This window comes from Amblyomma maculatum, chromosome 6, assembly GCF_055883805.1.
Source record: "Amblyomma maculatum isolate TAMU_Amacu chromosome 6, ASM5588380v1, whole genome shotgun sequence".
In the NCBI taxonomy this organism is placed as follows: Eukaryota; Metazoa; Arthropoda; class Arachnida; order Ixodida; family Ixodidae; genus Amblyomma; species Amblyomma maculatum.
Window position 1 is genome coordinate 177,844,364 of NC_139349.1, and position 24,786 is coordinate 177,869,149.

The following is a 24,786-nucleotide window of genomic DNA, read 5'->3' on the forward strand; positions in this document are numbered from 1 at the left end:
ACGATTTTTGCCGGGCTCCACCGTATTTGTTTGAAATCCGGCGAATCATATGCAACATCGGGGTCCAGTTACGTTGCAATGTACGAATCCATTTACGAGGACTGTTGCAACTAGAAATCTGTGCCTCCAAGATTTTTGTCTGCCCATTTGCAGACGTGATGTTGTGTTGTCCAAGATGCAGTGTAATCTGCTTTTTGGCGTTTGTAGAATTCTTGCCGTCTATGCTTATGAGTTGTGTCTTTTCAGGTGAGAGCTGTAGCCCCAATGCTTCCAAGCTGTCAGTGAGGCTGAAGATTGCTGCTTGGAGCTCCGTCTGCATGACTTCTTCATTTGGGTAATCCTCTGCTTCTGTCCATATGGTGACATCATCTGCGTAGATGGTGAAGCGGGCCGAAGTGTCTCGCTCGAGCGCTTCTGCTACGCGGGTCATGGCCAAGTTAAAAAGCAAAGGCCCGAGGATAGAGCCCTGGGGCACGCCCCTATCCAAGTAATAGGTTCTGGGGCTCCATCCCGAAGCTTTGCCATGAAGCCTAATAGGTCTACTTTGAAGGAAGCTGCATATCCAATTGTATGCTTTTTGGCTGGGATATCTTTTTGCTAATTCTTGTAGGACTACCTGTTGGTTTACATTGTCGAATGCTTTGCGCATATCAACCGCGAGGATGTAATCTGGTGTCTGTTTGCGAGACCTGCGGTTGATTACCCCGCGGAGCAGCCGAAGGCAATCATGCGTGCCCATATTCGGACGGAATCCAGCCTGGGCTGGATGCAACCCAGGCTGTACGTATTCGATATAATGCTGTATTCTTGCGGCTATCATTCGCTCAATCAATTTGCAGATAGTGGATGTGAGAGCTATTGGCCGTAGGTTCTCTGGTTTTGTGTGGTCCTTCCCTGATTTCGGTATGGGGTATATCAATGATAGCTTTAGTGCATCTGGCACCACTCCTGATTCCCATGAATCGTTTATGATAGTTAAGAGCTGATCTTGGGCTTCGTCGCTAAGATTTCTGAGCTCCTGCCATGTTACTCCGTCGTGTCCTGGAGCCGATTTCGGTTTGCCGTGGACTAATGCTGCCAATAGCTCGCCAAATGTAAATGGTTTTTCAAGTTCCATCACTGTGTTGTCAATCGTGATCGCCGGCAATGGTGGCGTGGGTATCTCAGAAGCATGCGGGAAGAACGTGTGGATCACCTTTTCCTCGAGTGCAGCTGGGTTCTCGCGCAGGAACAGCTCTGCCAGTGGTGGTGTGCTTTTCTTTTTCCCCAGCAGGCTTCGTAGAATTCCCCACAGCTTTTTAAGGCCGTGTTTGCGTCCGAGCGTCGCACAAGTGCTGTGCCATGAATCTGTTTCGAGCTGTTTTTGGTACTCCTTGATGAGTCGATATTGGTGCTTAAGGCTCATGAGATCCCTGTGGCGCTTTCCTTTATATCTGTATTGTTGCGTAAGGATATTGACCTTTCGCCACAAGTTGGCAAGGTGCCTATCCATGTGTGTGGTAGTGTCGTCACATATTATTGTGTCTCGGGACCATGGCCGTGCTTCCGCAACCATGCCACTGAATTGCGCGAAGTCCATGAAGTTGCCGCCAGTGGCTGTCCGAAACTTTTCCCAGTCAATGGTAACCGTTTGCCTTTTTTCACGAATCTTTTTTCGGTTAAGGGTGATCAAAATTGGTAAGTGGTCGCTTCCCCATGTTGTCTGTTCGACTTCCCATTGCCTGATGAATCCTGGTGTGGCCAACGTCAGGTCTGGTGTCGTATCTCGTTGTCGGGCGTGTAGTCCTATGCGCGTTGGTGTGTCAGGGGTGTTGTATATGTATAGACCAGACATTTCTACAGTGTCGTGCAGCATACGTCCCCTTGGGTCAGCTGTGGCGTAGCCCCAAGTCGGGTGCTTAGCATTGAAGTCTCCTCCCACCAGGATGGGGAGGCTTCCTGACAGGGCCAGGACTTTGGCGAGCCACCCGTATGAGTCGGTACTATGACTGCCAGTCAGAGGCCTGTAATACACGGAGACTGCCACCATGGGCCGCTGCCCAGGAGGACACATTTTAACAGCGATTACTTCTCTGAACTCATTACTTAGATCAGGAATTTGTAATTCGGTTGCTGTGCATTCGTTTCTGACAAGGAGAGCAGCTTGACCCTGTGCATGTTGGTTTCCTCTGTTCTGGTGAAGTATGGTAGGCTGCTGAAATGTACGGTAACCCCGAATAGTGCAAGGTCTCCTTGTTTCTTGCAAAAGGATGACCAGAGGCTTCAATTTTCTGACTTGTTCCCTTAGGGTAGGTCCAGTCTGCGTGAAACTTCTGCAGTTCCATTGTAGACATATTGATCTGATTCTTATTGCGCCTCTGCGGGCTTACGTCTTTTTGGCTCATCGTTCTGGTGTTGGATGCTTTTGTGCAACTCTATAAAAATTGCTTCAATCTGAGTCTGTATCGCGGTTGTTATCGTTTGAAACTCATCCCGCAGGCTTTTTTTCTAGGCGCTGTGTCTCGTTGTGTCGCTCTTGCCTCATGATGCTCAGCATTTGCACATACGCCGAATCTTGTGCGGTAAGTGCCTTTGTCGTCTGATGAGTCTTTGGCGTTTGAGTCAGTGTTGTTTCGGTATGTTGGTGCTTTATGGAGTTTGCAGTTGTTTTACGACTGGACGACCGTCCGGGCCGGCTTTTCGAACGCACGCGTTGCATCTGCCCAGTGGGCGAGGCTGAAGCATGTTGCCGCTGCGTATGAGATGCATGAACGTCTTGTTCCGGTGGTAGCCTTGCAAGGACTTTTTCCAGCATTTCTCTAAGTTGCTGATTTTCTTTTCGCAACTCTTCCAGTTGTTGTTGGTAAACAGGGAGCAGCGCAGTTTCTGTCGACGAGTTCTGTCGCGCCTTGTCTGCCCATGTAACTTCTCCCTTAACTGCATCAGGGTTCTGCTTATTTTCTTTAGGCTCTTTTGGTACACGACTAGGACAAGCCGAATTGATTGAAATGTGGCCCGGTTTCTGGCAGGCGACGCAGAATAACTCTTGATCGCATTCTGTGTCTTTAGAGTGCAGCCGTCCGCACTCCTTACAAACCTCTTCTGCTGGAAAATACCTAGCAATATGTCCCAGTCCGTGGCAGTTATAGCAGGCAATAATTTTCGGTCTGTACTTGTAGACCCTTGTGATTTCGTAATCAAAAACGAGCCTTTTGGGTAGCTGCTCTGTATTGAATTTTAACAGCAGCATGTTTGTCTTTCCTAGGAGACGCGCGTCAAGAATAGTTGCAGTTTCACATCTTAGGTGGTCCTTGATGTACTCAATGGTGCTTTGGCTGGTTAAGTATGGGCCATGAAGGAGCTTGTACAGAAACATTATGTCTACTCTGACACGACGGCAGATAAGAGAAGGAACATTCAGTGGGGTACTCTTGGTGGAGCGAGAGGAGGAAGTTGATGAAGGAAAGCGATATCGAAATATCAGTAAAAATTGTTGCTGTACTCTGTCAACCTTGTTCCTGTTCGATTTACAAGTGCCATTCCAAACAACCGACGCGTACTCCAAAAGCGGCAAGCATATGAACAGGTACAGCTTTAGGAATGGAAGTGGAGTACGGAACGCTCGCGAAAGTCTGCAGACGAATCCGAGTGTCGGCATAGCCCGCTGGGCAATGCGTTTAGTGTGAGAGGAGCTGAGGCTGCGGTCAAAAAGTACACCAAGGTCATTGATTTCATCAACCCTGTCCAACAGCACAGCATTCACAAAATAATGGCGGAGAAAGCTGTGCGTTTTCCGAGTAAATGCGACAACCCTAGTTTTGGAAGCATTGAGGGTAAGTCCATTCTTCGAACACCAATCAGAAAAGGCAGATATATCCGATTGCAACAAGCAATCTTGAAAAGAATGTATCACCTTGAATATTTTTATATCATCAGCATAAAGAAGAAACGAGGAGTTCTTGATGACGGAGGAAACGTCACTAATAAAAACGGAGAAGAGAAGTGGGCCTAATACAGAACCTTGAGGAACTCCACTGGTTGCAGGATAAATGAAGGAAGTCTGTCCATTGACACTGACAAAGCAGGAACGATCAAGGAGATATTTACGTAGGGGGCTACGATTGAGGCTTCGACCAGAGAGTAGAAGCTTTTCAAGTAGTGATGAGTGAGTAACAACGTCGAAAGCTTTGCTCAGACCGCAGTACACAGTGTCAACCTGACCACTGTGAAGGACTGCTGCAGAGGCAAATGTCATAACCGTGACTAGGTTGGTAGAAGTAGAGCGACTCAATATTAAGCCATGTTGTTCGGTATGATGACCTGTTTGAGATGGAAGGAAAGTACATTATGCAAAGCTAATTCGAAAAGCTTAGAGGTGGCACATATAAGAGAAATTGGACGATAATTGAAAACAAGAGATTTGTTACCTGGCTTGAAGACAGGAAACACACGTGCTATTTTATACATGCGAGGAAAGGCAGTATTTTTCAAAGAGTTATTGAATATAGCAGTCAGTACTGGTACAAACATACAACTGAAGGCTTTTATTATGGCGGCTGGAATGCCATCAGTTCCAGGAGACAAAGATGGTTTCAGACGCTTAAGACTCGCACTTAATAACTTCTCGTCATAGAGAAAGGAATTATATGGTGCACGAGATGGGAGGCATACGGAACCGCAGTGTGGAGGTTTGTATACGGAGAAAAAATGTTGGGCAAAACTGTCGGCAACATCCCGAATTTCCGACCCCTCAGAGTCAACTAAGTTGATACTGAAATACCAATTTAGTGGAACGCTTGCGAACGTACCGCCAGAACTGACCAGGACGATTCGTGGCACTCCTCTCTAAAGACTCAAGATAAGAGTCGTGGTCCCGCTTGTATAGGCGTTTGCAGAGAACGCAAGCGGCGAAACTCATCTGCCCAATTGTCAAACCCGGGGCGTTTCACTTGACGATGGGCCCGTTCCTTAAGCTTTAATGCCGTTCTCAGTTCTCTGGAAAACCAGAAAGGAAACTTTCTACGAGTAGGAGTATGCGGAGGTATGTACGGATGCATACCATCAAGAACTATTTCAGTGAAGCGACTGACTTGTCCGTCAGGATCACTAATGTCATTTGAAAGGGACCAGTCGACAGAAGAGAAGAAATTGAAGAGACCGACATATTCACCATGTGCATACGCGAAACGGGGCGAATTCCCCGCCGGATCTGAATTAGTACAGTGTGAGGCAGAGACAGAAGTAGTCAGAAGAAGCGGAGGGTGAAATTTGTCACAGCGAGTAAGCGGTATGTCGGAACTCGAGACTCCAACACTTTCTAAATTCGATAGACAGATATCGAAAATATTACCACGGCAGTTTTCAATGAAATTTTGTTGCTGCAAAGAGTTAAAGGCTACAAAATCAAGTAGCATGCTACATTTACTTAATATATAATGGTTATTGTAAGAAGTAAATGAGTTTCAGTTGATACCTGGAGTATTCAAATCGGCTAAAATGAGAAGTTTGTGTTTGCTATGACGAGTTATAACATGTTAGATTGAGAGCAGAACATCATCATAAGCTGGAGGAGGAAGACTGGGAGGAATGTAGAAAGCTGCAAGTAAAAGTTTTTCATGTTGATTTAAAGTGAGCTCAAGCCACACACATTCTTCAACAGTTTCCAGATCGGAACGTCGAACACACTGCAGAGAACTGTCAGTAGCAATGAGCACTCCCCTTCCTCTTTGTTTGGGCCCTGTTTCAGGGCGGTCGCTTCTAAAAACAGAGAAATTGTTAGGAAAGAAATCACTGGAAGTGATATCGCTTGACAGCCAGGTTTCGGTAACTACAACAGCGGTGTAACAACTGGTGAAAACGCTAGAAAATAATTCAAATCTCTTAGTCCGAAGACCTCGGGCGTTTTGATAACAGATGTCCAAATTAGGGCCACTGCAATTTAGCGTCATTTCGGAGGAATGCAGCATGTCGTCGTAAAGCTTCCCACGAAAGTCCTTGTATATGCAACCCATCGGCCACATCGAAGGCTCGACAAGCTTACTGTAAGATTCTTCATCAACTTCAATATGGAAGGATAAGTAAACGTCGTACCTTGTTTTCAGCTGCCGGCAGGAAATACGGGTAATATTCATTGATTGATGGTTGGTAAGGTCTACCGATGTTGTGTCGGGACTGAACTTTGAGACGAAAATAGTCTTCGGACGCTTCTTTTGGTAATTGGCAACGTTCAAGAAGGATGAGCTCGATGCCCCAGTGATGGCTGGACTTCGGAGCTTCTTTATCGCACTAGGTGGGATAACCACACGGGGAGGAGCAGAGCCAGAAAGTGGACAGGTAACATCACCGGGAGTCATCCCTCGATGAAGAGGGGCGGAGTAGTCCACAGACAACTGCTCATCACGGATAGGATTGCCCACGAAAACGACGAGAGGAAGCTCGACAAGAGGACGCTCACACTGCGAAGCAGCGCGCCGCAAAAGCTCCTAGCGTAGGCCGCGAACATCGGCACATAGAGAGGCAATGACCTCGGCTTGTACGAAGGCACGTGAGTTCTCCCCACGAAGGCGCTCGTTCTCCCGTAGCTGGGCAACCTCATCGAATCCCGGCCTCGGCGGCCGCTTTTCGGTGGGGGCGAAAAGCTAGGCGCCCATATGCTGTGCGATGTCCATGCACGTTAAAGAACCTCAGGTGGTTGAAATTTCCGGAGTCCGCCACTACGGCGTCTCTCCAAGCCTGAGTCGCTTTGGGGCGTTAAACCCCAAAACCAAACCAAACCAAACCATGCGAAAAATATTCAAAAACAGCATTGATACGAGAAATACATGAAATGGAAAAAGCAAAAAAAAAAATGCCCACGATTATGTTACTTCATTTGCCCCGCCGGGGTGGCGCAGTGGTAAGACGCCCGACCACTGTTCCGAAGTTCCCGGGTTCGAACCCGACCTCGCCGGCTGCGTTTCGATGGAGGCGAAACGAAGTGGCGTCCGTGTGCTGTGCGATGTCAGCGTACGTTAAAGATCCCCAGGTGGTCGAAATTACTCCGTAGCCCTCCACTACGGCTCCCCTTTTTCTCTTTCCACTTTCACTCCCACCTTCCTCCCTTCCCTTACGGCGCGGTTCAGGTGTCCACAGAGCAAGTGTGACAGATACTGCGCCTTTCTCTTCCTGTGAACCAACCAATCAACCTAATGCGAAATTTGAGCGCAGCTCATCAGCTGTTTCATCTTTTCGATAAATTGAGGCAAAACGAAGAGGCGTCCGTGTGCTGTTCGATGTCAGGGCACTTTAAAGACCCCCAGGGGGTCGAAATTACTCCGCAGCCCTCCACTACGGCTCCCCTTTCTGTCTTTCCACTTTCACTCCCACCTTCCTCCCTCCCCTTACGGCGCGGTTCAGGTGTCCACAGAGCAAATGTGACAAATACTGCGCCTTTCCATTCCCGTGAACCAATAGAGAAAAAAAATTACCGACGATTACGTTACTTCCTAATGCGAAATTTGAGCGCAGCAAATAAGCTGTTTCACCTTCTCGATAGATTGAGGCAAATCCGCCGCCACTGATCTGGCTCTCTGATTGCCACCGCACAGGGGTTGCATGGAGGAGGAGCGAAGAAAGGAATTAAGTTCGAGCCGGCGCTTTGACAACCGGAGACTCGCAGGAAGAGGGGGGAGGGGGGCGGCGTGTACACCCAGGGGCAAACGATGGGGGCAGAAGCGCGCGCAGCAAGCGGACAACGCGATAAAGGGAGGAGGGAAGAGATAGCAGCGACTGACTGATGCTGCTGACGCCGATAGTGAGTCAACCCCAGCTGCCGAGTTGGTTTCAGGGACAACGCCGCCGATGCCGACGCAAACAATATGATACCCTCGCTTCCGCAGCGCCAAGAACCAGGTCTAGCAGTGGGAAGGTGGTCACATATTCGTCGACGTGCCGGGGCCTACGTGAAATAACCGGCGCGTCGGCAACTGAAGAGCACCCTATCCGCCACACAGGAACAGGGGGGGGGGGACCCTCCCCTCCTCTTTCTGCATGGCGGCGACGGTGCTCTATGCAGTCAGGAGTCAGGGGTGGTGCAGTGGTAAGACGCCCGACCACTGTCCGGAGTTCCCGGGTTCGAACCCGACCTCGGCGGCTGCGTTTCGATGGAGGCGAAACGAAGTGGCGTCCGTGTGCTGTGCGATGTCAGTGCACGTTAAAGATCCCCAGGTGGTCGAAATTACTGCATAGCCCTCCACTACGGCTCCTCTTTCTCTCTACCCACTTTCACTCCCACCTTCCTCTCTTCTCCTACGGCGCGGTTCAGGTGTCCACAGAAACAAGTGTGACAGATACTGCGCCTTTCCCTTCCTCTGAACCAACTATTATTCTATGCAGTCACGTTATCTTGACTCTCTAGCGGCGTCAGCGGCATCCAGCGGTATCAGTCGGTCGCTGCTAGAGCTGTGGGGATGAAAGGGGGGCGGAGCTGGTTACGAGGCCGACGACGACGCCGACGCCGACGCCGACGCGAAACCCAGGAACGGACGCCAAAGAGCTGTGCTCTAAAAAACAAATGACAGCATTTATAACACAACTCAATGAAATATATGTGTAAAAAAATCTGCTAAGCAGTATTCCTTACTAATAAATAATGAATATAGAATGAAATAGCACAGGAGAGCCATAAACATTTAATCGCATTGCACAAATTGCCGAATTACCTGTATAATTTTTCGGAGAGGAGAGTGACGCATTGATTTCAAGTTTATTGAAGATAGAAGATAAATAAAACCTCGTGTTTTTTTTTTCGTTATTTTTATAAACACATGGAACTATGAATGTTTCTGTATTTCAAAACATCGCGTTTTTCTATTCTTACAATTGAAAGCTTCAGACAAGTAGTGCTTATACAAATTTTCATATGAAAATTGTTTCTCTATGGACAATATGCCGAAACCAACCATGATCAGTAATACACTTTCATTTTGGAAGTTAGTACCATAGGACAGGATAGTGGCAATTTTTCTTAAAATTCTGTTTAAAATATTTAATTTGTAAGTGGAGGCAGACCCATATAGAGTGAGACCGTATCTGAGTACCGACTCACCTAAGCTCTTGTAGACCATTTTTCTTATATGTGCATCACACAGCGATCTGAGGAAGACTACGTATGCACAAACCGTTCTTAAACGTTTTGCTACTTCCGCGATATGAATATTCCATGATAGTGTACTATTGGAAGTCATGCCTGAGTATTTTGTGCTGTTAATGAGCGGAATGGGGGTACACGAATAATTTCCAGAGCCATTGTAATGCAAGAAAATTGTTTTGTAGTTGGAAATGTTTTTAAGTGGGTTGTGGTAACATATAAGGTTTGTTTTGGCTTTTTTAATTAATATTATATTGTATGCAAACCATGAAAGCACTTGTTTTATATCTGTTTGTAATATATCCCCGAGATCGCTATGTGATGTTCCAGTCAGTACAAGGACAGTCCCAGGCAGCACAACAGCCCGGGCCAATATTGTCAGTGAGTTGGCAGAGATCAGCCCTATGTAGGCCCAGCGCTGCCATCTTATGGCTGGTATTGGTTGTGCCATTCTATAACACGTCCAACACTGGCCCTGAGGATTCCATTGGTAACCAATATTGTTCGTACCTATTTATAATGATAACAACATTGGCCCGTCATATCCGATGCCCTCACAATATCGGTGGTACCATTATACGAGGATGGCAACGTTGGGCCTGGATATCCGGCGTATCACCGGTGTTGGCGCTGCCATGAGATAAGGATGGCTATAACGGACAGCATTAGCCGTCAGTCCACTGATGTTGGCCAATATTCGACATATGCTGGACGATAATGTGAGCTCTGTTACAATGGCCCGCCAATGTCAGATATACACTGGCATACCTTACATATCAACGGTATTGGCATTGCCCTTTCATAAGGATGGCTATATCGAACAGCGTTAGCCATTACTCCACTGACGTTGGCTATTATATGGCATATGCTGGACAATACTGTTAGTTCTGTTACCATGTCCCGCCAGATGCATTGGCATACACTTTAGTCAACATTGTCTTGTCTATTTCACCTACTAATCAATATTAGATGCAAATTAGCATGTGGCTGGAAATATTCCGTGGGAAACCGCATTAGCGTGCTTTTGCGGTTGGCAGGCTCATTTAATACTTGGAGTCGTTAACTGTGCTGTTATAATCGATGTTTTCAAGTTACCTTTGCAATTTTTAATGCTTCGGAAATCTTGTGTCTAAATAGTTATAGTTCCGCGGTGCTGGTTTCCGTCGTGTTTGCTTTAATTCCACCTAGCTGTTGTTGATGTTGCTTGGGATTACACCATGTTCTTTTACACTAGATCTTCATTGACTTAAGCTGGCACTGTAATCAATCCACATGTATACTGTGGCGAATTTGGATGAGACCGACGATCGGCAACGGCGTCAATAAGTTCACCACCGTTTGCTGGTCCGTCAGGGCGGCGGCGGCGATAAATAGCTCCACGCCGACCGAGAGATTAGAAAGAATCAAAACGACGTCATATATCGTGCATAGGCAATGGTTGATATTTTTTGTATTCTATTTGGCAATGGTCTAGGTTCTTCCATGGCTGCTCCCGTGGCGATTCCTGCTGCTCTGGGTGAAGAGAATTCCAAAAGTTTTAGCAAATTTCTTTGCCCCCGAGTGTATTAGTTGTAACAGCAGTGGCTTCAAAGAGGCGATTACCGCAGGACACGCATGCAGTGCGATGCAATTAATGAGCGATAAGCGTCGGCCTATTAAGGCTCGTACGTGACTCAGATCGACTATGGCGAGCGCGCTTTTATCGAAATACACTTTAAAAATACACTTGGCCGTTCAAGCTATACGAATACGAAGCATCGCAGCACATACTTTCGCTTAAACGATTTAACAATGGTGATCTAAATTAAAGCTGGGTTATTGAGCGGTAAATTAAACGTCGGTCCGCACATGCATGAACGTTCCCACATATGGCAAATCGTATCGACGCTTCCTGCTTCGTTGTCGCTCTAAGAAGTGAAGTATTAGAAAAAAAATGGAGAGAAAACACTGCACGTACAATCTCAGTATGAATAATATTAAGGTTATGCTGAAACAAATGACTGGGTTACAGTTTCACTTTTCTTTATCGCACTCGTTCGCACATTTGTTTTTTCTCAAGCGTCCGCTGTTGTTCACGACACACCGCGCACTTCTGTTCCAGTCCACTGACGGCACTCACTCGCGCCGAAATATGGACGCTCTGTTCGCTGCTTGCTAGGTGCATTGAAAACATCACAAACAAAGGAAGAAAAACATTGAGGCACGGCGCCAGCAACAGCGGCGCCGACTTGCCCGAGTGGATGCGCTCTGCAGGTGGGGTTGTCGGGTTACACGCTGCGCGATGCAATCCAAGACGCAGGCCCTGACGCTCCACGTGTGGTTCAAGGTGCACACGGCCGCCGCCCGGGCGGGAATTTACGACGCAGTGCGTCAGCCGCTATACTTAAAGGCTCTATTTCTTTCATATACCTATTTGACATACGTACAGCTAGCGTAACTGACGTCTTAGGCTTTGCAAGAGTAGACCATTCCATACGTGTATAATCAAAAGTACGACTGCAATGACCATGGCGCATTAATCACTGATGGAATATCGCACACATACGGTACTGGTAAATGCTCTATGATTATCTTGAAACACTCATTCGGCAAACGAGTACGCCAGCTATTTGCTAAACAAGCCGCGAATATTCAAATCACTGCAGTGGCAAAAATGATCGCAGAGCCAGCTAGAGTCGCCCGCGGCACGGCGGCGGGCCGGCTTCCACATTTCACAATTACTTGAAACGCGAAATATATCCGCGGGGGGCTTTGTCACACTGAATTTTATAGGAACACAAAATAGCTTCGTGTAGCGGCCAGTATACAAGAGCGGCAGCTAAGCAGAACAACTTTGATTCGACGCCATGCCAAGTGCATAGATAGCATAATTTTAGAATTTCTCGTTTATTTGTTCTTTTTTTCGCACAAGTGCGAAAAAAAGAAGTCTGTAACGTTTCTCCGCTTTTATTCACATCCCCAATTTCGCGATTCCGTCGTCGTTCACTGCAATACAATTCTTGCGCTACATATGGCAAGAAGGAATAACTGTAGAGTTCAAAAACTAAATAAAGCAGTCGTTGTTTTACAATTAAGCGTAATTTTGTATCAAAGCTTATTTATTCTCTAACTACCTCCGTGGTGGAACAGTTATAGGCGTGCGCGGGGAGGGTAGTTTTTTTTTTTTTTTACAAAATATTGTGTATGGAGAGAAGATACCCACGTGTAAACTGACTTGTTAGCATTAGAACGAAAAAAAAATGTGAAAGAAAAGACTGGAAACACAAATAAAATACGAAAAGGTACAATGGGTATATTAACAACTGGATTACAATGACACATCTTTGTTTCGCACACGCTCGTTCGCACAGTTTTCCAACGCCTGCTCTCCGTGCTGACGCACCGCTCAATCCCGTCCTCGCGCACTTCGCACTCCTGTCGTTCCCCGATCGCTCTCTCTCACCGCATGCGATGCGAGCAAGGTCCGAGGTTGCATGCGTGCGTCGAAATCCACGCAGGTGTGCCAAAGCTGTGAACGGGTCGACGCACCACTCTGGGTCCAAGGGGCGGACGGCCGCCGCCCAGGGGAAGGAATTGCACAGTAATAAAAAGACAAACGCTAACAGACTGGAGACTTCTTTCAAACATTTCCGGGCTTTCATAACAAGTTGCATAGAGAAATGTGCTTTTACCGCATTTTCTTGGCCAATAAAATATACGCAAGAAACTAAACTGAGAAAGAAACAAGCGCCTAATGAATCAGGCCAACAAACGACTAATCTAGCAGATAGAATGATGCTGACGGTGCGGATATATGAGAAAAAATGTAAGCATCGTATGCAACTAACTTATAAAGAGGTGGCAAGTCGTGGTACTGAGATGCTTAGCTCAATAATTTTCAACAAACTTGCTTCAAATCCTCATTTCAGGGTGATTGAAATATTCCACTCGATTGAGCACAATTGTATGAAAGCATTTTCGTTGGTATGCTAAACGGGAGGAAACTATTCGTAGTAGAACACAGCATTCACAAAATACAGCTTGAACAGGTTTGGGTGTTGTAAACAAAACAGCTAGGCGCCTCTCCAGGGCGACGACGCGCTTCGCTGCTGGCACAGAGCCCTACATAGATGAGCAGCAACAGCAGCGCATCGTTCAAGGCTGGTTCAAGTCCTGTCATCTAGGAAACGCTTGCTAAACGGAGGGTACAAAACCGAGACAATCGAGCTGCTGAAAAAGCGATTACTAAAAAGCTCGAAGGATGACGCGACAATCGCTTAGCCGGCATGACGGCGGCAGTTGTATTTTGTTTCAAAGAGGGCGCTCCGTTCTTTCGTCCATCCAACGGCCACTCGTTCGCTCGGCTCGACGTTCGGTGGCACCGCGCACGGAAAATGCTCCTTTCTTCAAGAAATATTCCATGTAAGTTTTCAAATTTTTTCATTCAGGTTTTATAAAGCGTTTGTGTATATTGGAGCAAAATATTAGCCTCTTAGATTGAGCATTTTTTAAATTACAAGGGTTGTCTTACATTTCATTGTTGCTGCAGGCTGTGTAAGCCATGTGCTAGGGAGATTTGTCTTCTTTTAGCATATTTCTTACGTTGTTAACTTTTCAAAAGTGGTTCTCAAGTATGCACGACTTCATTCCGACCATTTTGCAGCTTATTTCAAGTTGCTGTTTTGCAGAGTACTGATTTCCTAAAGTAAACAACTGCCTAGCATCGTAGCCCTAAAAGCCAACTTCGGATATTCACGGCGTTACAGTGGCTGGAACGGCGTATAGCCGTCACTTGGCTCGGCCGCTCGGGTTCCCTCGGGTGACCTCGGGCGGAGTCGGTGGAGTCCGGGCAAAAGCATATATTTTCGTGTCTGGTGCGATAAAACGCTAACCGCATGAGCTGTATCGTTGCTTCAGCTGCAATAGATCAGTTGCAAAACCTACACGTCAGCTTCCCGGTGCGGCAAACATTCCTGCACAATGGTGGCATATACTTTGGGGTAATAGTTGGGTACAGTGCTAGCACATCGCCTGACGGGAAGGGTAATTCCCGCACCTCTTGCCCATTCGTCACAGTATCATTCGCGTGCCCATTGTCGCCCCGCTATTACCCTCTCCGGTTAATGTCCCTTTTCTAAATTTTCTTTCTTCACCCCTAGGGTGACAGTGCTCCCCCCTTTATTCCAGTGTTAAGAATGCCTGAAAACCTTTCTCTGACAATGGCCTGTGCGTGGGGAACTGCATCCCAAGCAGCGTGGACTGTGGTAGATGCATGTACTGCACCTAACTATTATCCCTGAATCAGGTTCTGTCACCACTGTGCATGAATTCCTGCCTCATAGGGAAGCCGACTTGTAGGTTTTGCAACTGGTCTGTTATAGCATGTCCAGCAGGGCGGGAACCTTCAGTGTGAGCGCTGGGTGGGCTCAGACAATTTCAGTTCCAGGCCGGGTTCGGGTTTGTAGCATGAGGCCCGGGTCGGGCTCAGAATTTATGCCCGTGCACACCTCTAGTCGCGTCGGTTGTGTAGCACACGTTTGGCGCCCGTGCATGCTTTTAATTTTGTTCTCCGCACCATGACACTTTGCTCCAGCATCAAGACTGCATGAAACATCAGTATGCATTTTCCGGTCGTTATGCTAACTGATAGCCCCACCGCCCAGGCACAGCTATGTTATACCATGTGTAACATAGAGTTGCAATTAGTACTTTTTTGAGACAGCTTTCAATTGAAATTATAGATTAACTAAGCAGAGAAGAGCCGTGGTATGCTTTTCTCATGATTTAGAGGCATCGATTTAATGGAGACTTTATTTCCTTGCATTTAGGGCTCTTTGCTCTATAACGCCCGCAGTCCAGCTGCTCCACTTGTATCATCGCACTGCTTTTGCACAAGCAATCATCTGCCATCAAAGGGGTGCTGCGTGAATGTGAGCAGACAACATCATCATCATTTTGGTGCTGCATAACCTGTCAACAACTCTGGGAGCCTTGCCATGAAACATGCTGTGTGTAAGGAAGCATTGCCTCGGTAGGTATGACACATTGCCTTTGTTTTGCTTTATATAAAGGCTTTAAAAAAGGCTCTGCTGGCTTTTCGCTATATGATTGCATGCTATATGACTTTTTCTAGCTTTTTAGCTCAATGCTTTTCAGAAGTCTTGCCCACAGTATGCAGAAAATAATATCCTTCATGTCCCTGGCAGTGCTTTAATAGCTGGTGCTATATTTCGTTGCTTTATTTCAATAGTATGTGACTATTTCAAGTTGAGACATGAGTGAACCTGTGGTGTAATAGCACTATAACAGACATAGCTTGTTGAACTGACGAAGTAGTTGTCATTTGCGTAACACGGGAGTGCAGGTGCTTTAAGTGATGGAATATTTAACATACTCGATTATGCTTGCATTACAAGAATTCGCAGGAAGCCTGTACTGAGGTTGCAGAGAAGAAAGCCATTCAGTATTGCTCAGGTTATTTGCCTTCCACTCTCCCTTCATTACTGCTGCCTGCACAGTATTTATTTGTTCATACAGACATGCAGTTACTGACTGCTTGTACATTTCTGGTTGCCTACACTGGCTTCAGCCATGTAGATGTAATATTATTTTGATCTAAACCAGGCTATTTACTTTGCTCAAAGTGACAATTATAATTAATTCTCTCCCCAAGCCATTGCGATTTGCCATTAGCTCCCAACTCGCTTTATTTGCAGCTGCAATGAATTCATTCTGTAACCCTAGAGCAAGACATTTGCAGAAAGGAGATCATCATGCAATACTCGTTCAAATTTTGTAAATTTTAGAGAACATTCTGTTTGTTTTTGCATATGCTTCTTTGTTCGGAAAACAGAGCAGACTTGCTTACAGTGCTTACAGTGCAGGAGGGGTGGGCTGCAAGACAAAAGGAAATTATTAGTGCAGCTGCTCATTCAGGCGTGCATTCCTTGTGCATTTATTGCTCTTATATATGTGCACCTTTGCCTGCATGCTTGCCAGGGCTTTCCCTTTCCCCATAATGGGTGGCAGTGATCTTGCCGCCTACCTCTCAGGGGGACTGCCCTTTACCAACTGCTTGCCCACAACCACCTCACCTCCTGGGCTTCAAATTTGTCATACTCAAGGACGATTTTCTGTCTATGATGTTACCACTGACGTCACTTAAGATACGCAGTGTGCATCATTGGTCCATTAGTTTCATTTCGGGATGTTGTCACCCCTTATATTCCCTACTCATATTTCTTTTTCTACATCCCCTTGCAACTGCCAAACGAAATAAGACGTATAAAACTGCCAAACTCCCGCTGTCTCTGAATGCTATGTCAACAACCAAAAAGCTTTTGCATGTCTTAATAAAAGTAGAAATGATCCCCCGATTATTTTTTTGATTGTCATGTCTAGTCAGACTGTTTAGTGAACTGCCACATGACCAAGCAAATTGCAACTGTATGTGCACTGAGGAGTCATGCGTTAGAGCAAGCATATGGATCTTGTGTTGCTTAGCTGCTTAACTCCAAATATCCTTCTTTGTCAGACAAGATATTTTTTTAGAAAACTGGATGGGGAGCCAGAAGAAAGCAGATTGGATTCTTAGCAGCATTGCTACTTGTTACATGTGCGTTCTACCCCTGTATACATGAACTCGGCAGTATTGGGTCGAGTACGTCTGTCGAGTGAAAAATAAGTTGTGGGGTTCATGTATACACAGTCGGGTCGAGTAAAATAGGCGGCGGAGCGGGTCGCGTTAACTCGCTTGCAGGGGGTAGGTTAATTCGCTTGACCCGCTTATCTAAAGGCATGTAGACGCTGCCCAGTCAGGGAGTCTAGTTATGGGGAACTCTGGGATATGAAAAAGCCTCTGGAGCGGCGACGAGCGTCACTCGAAATGAATGCTTTTTAGCGCTCATCAACGATAAAAAATAATCGAAGCTCTCGATAGTAAAACGCAATGGGATCAAATACGAGTAAGAACTTTCACAATAACTTCGAATCTCGATGCAACGCTCTTCTACGATACTTACTCACTAGAAAGCGAGTTCATGTAGACATCAGCCGGGTCGAGAATGATGACCTTGCTTACTCAACGCTGATTCAACCCGGTGCTGTCGAGTCCATGTAAACAGGGCTATTGTACTTGTAATTTTAGGTGAACTCTCATTTCGTGTATTGCACATTAAGTTTGAGTGAAATTGGTGCTTTCTTGCGTATGTGCTGTTTTGTTCTGCAAACAATACTATTTCTCCAGACACAATCTTATTTTTAATTTGAGTACAAAATATTGTCCATTTTTGAAAAAAAAAACAATTTGTGAGTCTGTTAAGAAATTTTGATTTTGAAATATATTCACAAAATAGCAGCATTTTATAGATACTGAAATATGAAATGTGTGCGAAACAACTTTTCAGCTCAGGATTAAACTGGTTTTTCAAGAAACTTATTGTGATAGGGTGAAAGTGAAAAATCACTGCCATACTAGATGTATCGTTTTTTTATGATCCCATAGTCACATCAAGCATTGTATTTTATGGTGTGCTTAAGCAATGAAAATAATATTTGGCCTCAGATATTCAGGCAGCTTACTATTCTCTATACCAACAACTACTATGAATTGGTTTTAAGAAATCAGATGCCCGAGCACCACATCTGTTACCTGGACATAAAATCACCCATGTATGCCTAACTGAATATAGTCTTGCACGTGGAAGGTTGCCGATGGTATGGCCATATGATTAGCTGTGATGAGGGAAAATGCATACCTGGTAGGCTGCTAGCTGATAAGGAAGTACAATATCATTGTACTCAGATCTAGCATAACATTTTCCTGCCTATGCAAAGTAAATTTCTAGTACTTGCTCATGCTCATTGCAGGCTGACTGCAATAATTTTAGCTGAACAAGCATGCACTGTATGATTACTAGAACTTCTTGTTGGGCTTGTTCGTGTTTATTTATTATAAACTGAAGGCGCCAAAACAATGCACGCACACAAGAAAAGAACGGGACAGAGTTCCACTCACAACTGATTTATTGTGCAGAACAGAGGACATATATATCTCACTGCAGGCACATGCCCAAGGAACACATTCAGCTACATCACATTCAGCATCATGTAGTTTAACATAAGCTATGTTCAAGAAATGCTTTCTCAGAGAAAGAGGCTGTGGTATGAGGCATGGGCTTCTTGAACATATCTTATCCCTAACTACATGATGCTGAATGAGTTCTTTGCGCATATGCCGGCAGTGAGATATATATGTACTTTATTCTGCACAATAAATCAGTTGTGAATGGCGCTCTGTCCCGTTCTTCTTTTCTTGTTTGTGTGCATGTTGTTCTGGTATCTTTAATTTATAATGAGCACTGTATGAAAACTATTCCTTGGTACATTACAATTAAGGCAATTGTTTATAGTAGAATGCAGCAAGCAATAAAGCTGTGAAAACTAAAAAGCTGGAACTTGAAATGGTACGGTTATCTTGAGAATATTATATGCGTACACAGCCTTGAGAATATCTGCGATCTACACATCTCCCTCAGTTAGCTGATTGAAGATAGGTTGATTGATTCTGTCAGTGCAATTATTTCTTTATTCGGGCCGCAGTAATGTATGCGTGCCTGTAACTGGTGTACTGCAGAAAAATATTCTTTAGTGTGTTCTTTAATATCATCCAGTCTTGCATGCTTAGTAATCCATATTGTCTATTGCAGGAATGTTTAAGAATTTTTTTAAAATTGAAAGTTCTGGAGCCTGAACCGTCAGATTTTCAGGAACTGTAATTCTATATGAACACTAAGCATCTACCTGAAGTTATCGGTTTGCCGGAAGCAGGTTTTTACTTTCAAATATCTTTCTTTTGTATCTGGAATGGATATTATTTTGCATATAGGTTTATCATCCCTACGTCATAAGATGCTGCATGCCTTTGCAGGCCCAGAAACCTGTCGCAAAGTGCTCTAAAAGAAGAATGTGTGGCAATAGGCCTTCAATATATACAGTAGAACCCCTTTATAGTAAAGCCACTGAGGCCAGCGAAAATATTTTCTATATCATGGTCTTTACTGTATCAGTGGTCTGTGATGACATGGTCCTGAAAGTGCTGTCTAGTAGTTAAATAGGCACTTACTGAACACGTCTTCTTGCTTAATGAAAAAAAAACCTAAATACCTTCCATCTCGCTTTTATCATCTCTTTGTGTTTTTTTCATTATAAAATTTCTCTACATCTTGTGGAAGTACCTTTGAAGCCTGAAGACGTGATTACAAATGCAACCAAGTTCGATTTCATGTAAAAACTAAAGCCTTGCATGAACATGGTGTCCCTTTTTGCTCTTTCTGTCTTTTAAAAGGCAATAAGTGATAAATTCGCATGGCACTCAAGTGTTGTAAGACCTTACTCGCTGCACCTCCGCTTTCTGCCACCACTGCCTCATGATTTGTACTGCACATTGCAGTGAATGTTGACCCATTTCTTTCCCTTCCCTATTTCTTGCTGCACGTTTACTCCTTTACTTTCTGAATGGAACACGCCGCCTCCTTGCTATGTTTGTAGACAGCTTTACTTTTTTCTTCGCGCTGCGCGCTTTCCCTCACGGCTCCAAGGCTTCTGTAAAGTAGGCTTCTTCTGACTGCTGCTACGGCTAGTAGTAAAGCCACCTAAACGAACACTCGGGGTTATTGTTCTGTTTTCAAATACAAAAAGTCTTGGCCTTGCGACTCTAGGTAGTGCGCGGGAGTCGTCGCCATGGCCAGAAGCACTTTAACCGATTTTTACCAAAAACATCTTTACTATAAAGGGGGAAAATGTACAGTTGCCTATGGAAGATGAACTGGGACTTCAGTTTCACTTTACTATATCAGAGGTTTTACTATAGCGGGGTTCTGTATTTTGTACTCAATCGTATAGAGCACCCAGACTTCAAATATGTGTTTGGATAAGTGTTGAGAAGGTGAATTTAGATCTTATGGTGATATATGCTTGTCTTCTGTGCAGATGTCATTTGTAAGACCCACGGACCAATCTCCTCAACAAACTGTTCCTGAATGGTTGTTTCCTGCGGGGTGCCCAGCTTACTACCTGGGCCATGTGCTTCCCCCGCCCCCTCAACCTCATCACTTGATCCATTGACCCTTCACTGCCAACTATCATGCTCAACACAGTCCACTGCCATTTTCCATCCATGGTGGACACTGCCCTGGAATGCACCCATGCTCAGCCTCCTATTCCTGCAACACCTCTCGCACTACAAGGCTATAGTGCATCAACCCTGCTCAACATGTCCAGCCCCTTCCATCATGACCAATGCACATTGCACCCAGTCACCTCTACCTGCACTACCTGGTCATGTGCTGCTCAGTGCCCTGTTTCCAATTACACCTACTAGCCTCTCCCATATTAACCCTGTATCCAATGCCTCCTGCACTGCATTTTGGCCCTCTGATGTCCTTGTGGCATTTACATGTATATGAGCTCTCAATAAAATGTTTTCGGAAAATATTTTGCTTGCCTCATTTAATTGCATGGTTTTTATGGCTCCTTAGGGAGATGACATGCAAGGTGGTATTGGGAAATGACTGCATAAGAAAACCACAATTGTCAGAGTGACAGTTAAGCAAATGGCAGCAGTAAGGGCAAGGGTGAAATAACTGCATGGCTAAAGGGGGCTTAACAGTGGCAGGCCACGTGTGCCGATGAATACTTGTTGCATGCCAATAAATACCAATATATGATACTAGCGGCACGGCCGGTTTATTGCCAATGTCAGTTGTGCCAGTGAATACTAGTGGCATGCCAATACGTGACACTAGGGGCACGGCCAGCTGATAGCCTATGTTGGCAATGCCAAGACAGGTGCAATGTTGGTATATAAGCCGGACCAATATATAAAAATGTAGTAATTTCTCAAAAAGCCAGTGTTACGCCAATGTTGGTACCAATTTTTGTCGACGTTGGGCCGGGATTGGTGCGATGTTGGTGTGCTGCCTGGGGTGTCATCGGCACACAAGTATAGTTTGGAATTCAGTGCAAAGTGGCTAAATCATTGATATAGATATTAAATAGTAGGGGCACTAGAATCCAGCTTGGGGGTACTCCAGATTTAATGTCTAATAATTTAGTGTAACAATCGCCTATTTTTACACATTGTTGTCGATCCGTGAAGTAACTACAAAGCAATGTTCGGTATGGCTCTCTGAAACCAAAATTCTCTAGTTTGTCTAGCAACAGTGTATGATTAATTGTATTAAACGCCTTATGAAGGTCAATAAAAAGTGTCATAACAATATTATTTCTATCAATTTCAGAACAATCGAGGTCATTAAAATATTCGGAAAGGTGAATAGTGTTGTGACCTGAACGAAAACCGTATTGAACGTGGCTTAGTAAATCCCCCTTTTAACAGAATGCAACCATATGGGGGTGAACAAATAGATAATTAGATAGGGATGAGAATGGAAGGCAGAGATGCTAACCAGAAAGGCCTCCGGTTGGCTACCCTACACTCGGGAAAAGGGATAAGAGGATTAAAGAGAAGAAGAGAAAGGGGACGTGGAGCACAGTCAGCGTTTGTCACACAGGCCGGTGGCTGTTAGAAAATTAAACAGTGCCCTGTATGCCTTGAAGGCGGTCGACTGCCGTGACCACGCACACTTATCCACCGTTAAAGGGCGAGGATCGAGGTGGTCCAGCGCACAATGCAGCTTATGTCTTTCAGTCACAAATGCAGGGCATTCACATAATAGATGTTCCATTGTCTCTTCACAGCCACAATTTTCACAGGCAGGGCTGTCGGCAGTTCCAACACTGAAAGCATACTTGGTGAACGCAACATCGAGCCATAAATAGCACAGCAACGTTTCTTTTCGACGAGAAATCTGATGGGGAAGGCGCAGTTCAGGATCCAGTGCCCTGAGGCAACGGTTGCAAACCTCTCCAGTGTTCCACGCTGAAAGTGTGATTTTCATGGCGAAACAGCGAAGCGCAGATGCGGCATCAACTCTCGACATGGGGATTTTAACTGGAACACCATCACTGTGGGCAGAACGGGCAGCCTCGTCCGTCTGGTGGTTTCCCTTGATGCCGCAGTGCCCTGGGAGCCACTGAAAATTAATATTGTGACCTTTCAATACTGCTTCGTGGTACAGCTGGCGGATCTCTCCAACGAGCTCTTCATGTGACCGCGACGTAGTGCTGCTTGCAGGCCTTGAAGGGCTGTTATAAAATCTGTAAACACTGTGGCACGGGCAGAGACTCTTTATTTTTCTTTCCTTTCGCATGCCTCTAGCATAATATATGTCCAGTAATGGGGAGGAGGGGAGTAAACGACAGGTTCTTCCAATCTTCCGCACCTCTCGAAGGTGCCCCTCGATTCGGCAGGCGACGTGCAGTTCACACACAAACAAACAATGAGACGTAGGACGACGAACTTGCTGTAACAAAACGAAAATTAACGTTACACGACACAGACACAAGATACAGAAAACTTATTTACACGAGGCAGTGAGACATCACACTTTACAAAAGTGACTGGGCGAAAGACTAACTGCCAAACGAGCGCATCGCTCTTTTTACCACTTCTCAGTCGGAGCCTGCCTGCTACGCGGTCTTCTCCGAACGAGAATCAAACCGAACTGAGAACCAGAACCGTCGATGGCTGCGCGGCGCGCTCTTAAATAGCCAGCGCAGAAGCTTCTAGGCGCGGAGGAGGAGCGGAAAACAGCTTAGCGCTACCAAACCTATGCCTCCCCCCCTCGGCCCTCTGGAGAGGTCTCGAATTTACTCGAACATGGTCAGCACGCGCGGCCTTCCCGCGCGAAGCGAGGAGGAGGGCCGGGCCCGTGCGGGGGAATGCACGCGTGACTCCGCCCATGACGACGAGGGCGAGGAGGCGCAGCGCAGTGGACAAGATTACGTAATCGGTCGCGTCGCGTTCTAGAAGATTTTTAGAATTTTCCATCGCCGTTTTCTGCGGCGCGCGCGCCGAAACATTAAATAAAGGGCCGCCGCGGTCTTACACGCCCCACCATAAGAGGATCTGGGCTTTTTTGCCCAACCAAACCGAACAATTACAAAAGGCCGCGACATTTCTTCCGCTATAACACAGTCTGCATGAACACTTTCTGCTCACAGTCCCTGGGGGGCATAAATGACATTCGCGATAGGTCGCAGTTCCTGTCACACAAAGTTCACAAGCACCTTTCTTATGTACAGACATTGGTCGACATGCAAAACGTTCACGGTAGGTCCCAGATTCTGGAGTTCCGCACACATCACATGTGGTCAAGCCCGCAAGTGTTCTTTTCACGCTTCGCTTGTCACTGCATGCTCGTGAGCGCACACACTTTCATGCACAGGCGAGCAGGACCGCTCAAGGCCGCCGGTGTAACGCGGCTCAGGCTCAAGTGAAGAATTTGTTTCGTCTTGACACTCGTTACAGCTACGGAGGGGCGCCGCATCAGGCGGCTCGCATAGGTCAGGAAAAAAGCATCATGCTAAACGTTCGCCTTCGAATGGGGGACTCGTCATTTCACTGAACATCTAGGGTTTACGAGTGCAAGCGGTGGCCAATTCAGCGCCTATTGCGGTGCCGACTGTGATGTTTGCGACAGCTGCTGAGACTTCTGCTGCGGTCAATGTATGATCGCGGATCTCGACGACCGCATCGCTCGCGCCCGCTGTCGCTGAATCAATTGTGGCGCCCTGTTCCTGGCAAGCGCTCGCGCCCGGTGTCGCTGTTTCACCCGCAATTCCTGCAGTTAACGCGTCAGGATCAGTTTGTAAACACGCGGCAGCTTTACTTGAGTTCGGTCGCCTGCTGCCACGCGCCTTCCGGTGTACTTGACGCCACGCTGACGCCCACGGTAATCTGAGCGCACGCGAGCGCTTGTATTGGGAAGGCTTCCGCCGATGTTTTGGCGTTGTTTACTTCGGTGGCCAGCAACGCGACACGCACGCCGACAGCATCGCTCGCTCCGGCGAAGGTCGTCTCCGCCGGCTCTGTACTCGCGGCAGCATCCGACGCCGAGGCTGCTGCGTCACCAGACAGGTTCACTTCAAATACTATTCGGGGCTTCTCTTTCGAAGCGTTCTTTTTAGTTTCTTCTACTTTACTTGCTTCAATTTGTAAACCACGAGGCATTCGTCTTATTTCCAATAATTGGACCTCTGCTTGTGCCTTTCGAGCTTTAGCTATCGCTTGTTGAGTTTCCAGTTCGTGCTTTCTCAATTCTACCTCGATCTTTCTCATTTCCATCTCGGCTTCCATCTTTCCAATTTCTAATTCAGTCTCTCTTTTCGCCTCTGTCTCTCGACGCTTCACTAGGTCTTTACTGTTTGTCTTTGTTACGCAATTCTTCCGTCTCAGTGCAGCTACGGGGGGGCTCTAACGGACAGACTGGTCCATCCGGAAAACACTGACTTTCTGGTGTTCATGTTTACTAATCGAACTAACTACACGTCGACACGGCGCACCTCCCGCTCCTAATGCCTGAGCCACGCACACTAACGGACGCAAGAAATCCCGCTCACCTGAGCCACGGTTGCGCCTTCCTCGCCGCGTCGCTCCTCGCTGTGGGGCACTTCCGATCGTCGCTGCCTCTGACCGTCACCGCTGGGGGCTCCTGGGTCCTTGCACGCGTCGATGAAGTTCCTATCCCGAACGACCGGGAGATCTCAGCACCTCAGCAACGGTTGCTCCTTCTTTGCCG

At 46.3% G+C, this 24,786-nt stretch overlaps 1 long non-coding RNA gene across 1 annotated transcript; it reads left to right on the forward strand.

The window, feature by feature from the left end:
• The first annotated feature begins 15,022 nt into the window (after window positions 1-15,022).
• Window positions 15,023-20,576, forward strand: LOC146187478 (uncharacterized). The gene is made up of 2 exons (XR_014707932.1): window positions 15,023-15,116; window positions 20,075-20,576. It is a non-coding gene; the product is annotated as an uncharacterized LOC146187478 (long non-coding RNA).
• The last annotated feature ends 4,210 nt before the right edge of the window (window positions 20,577-24,786 follow it).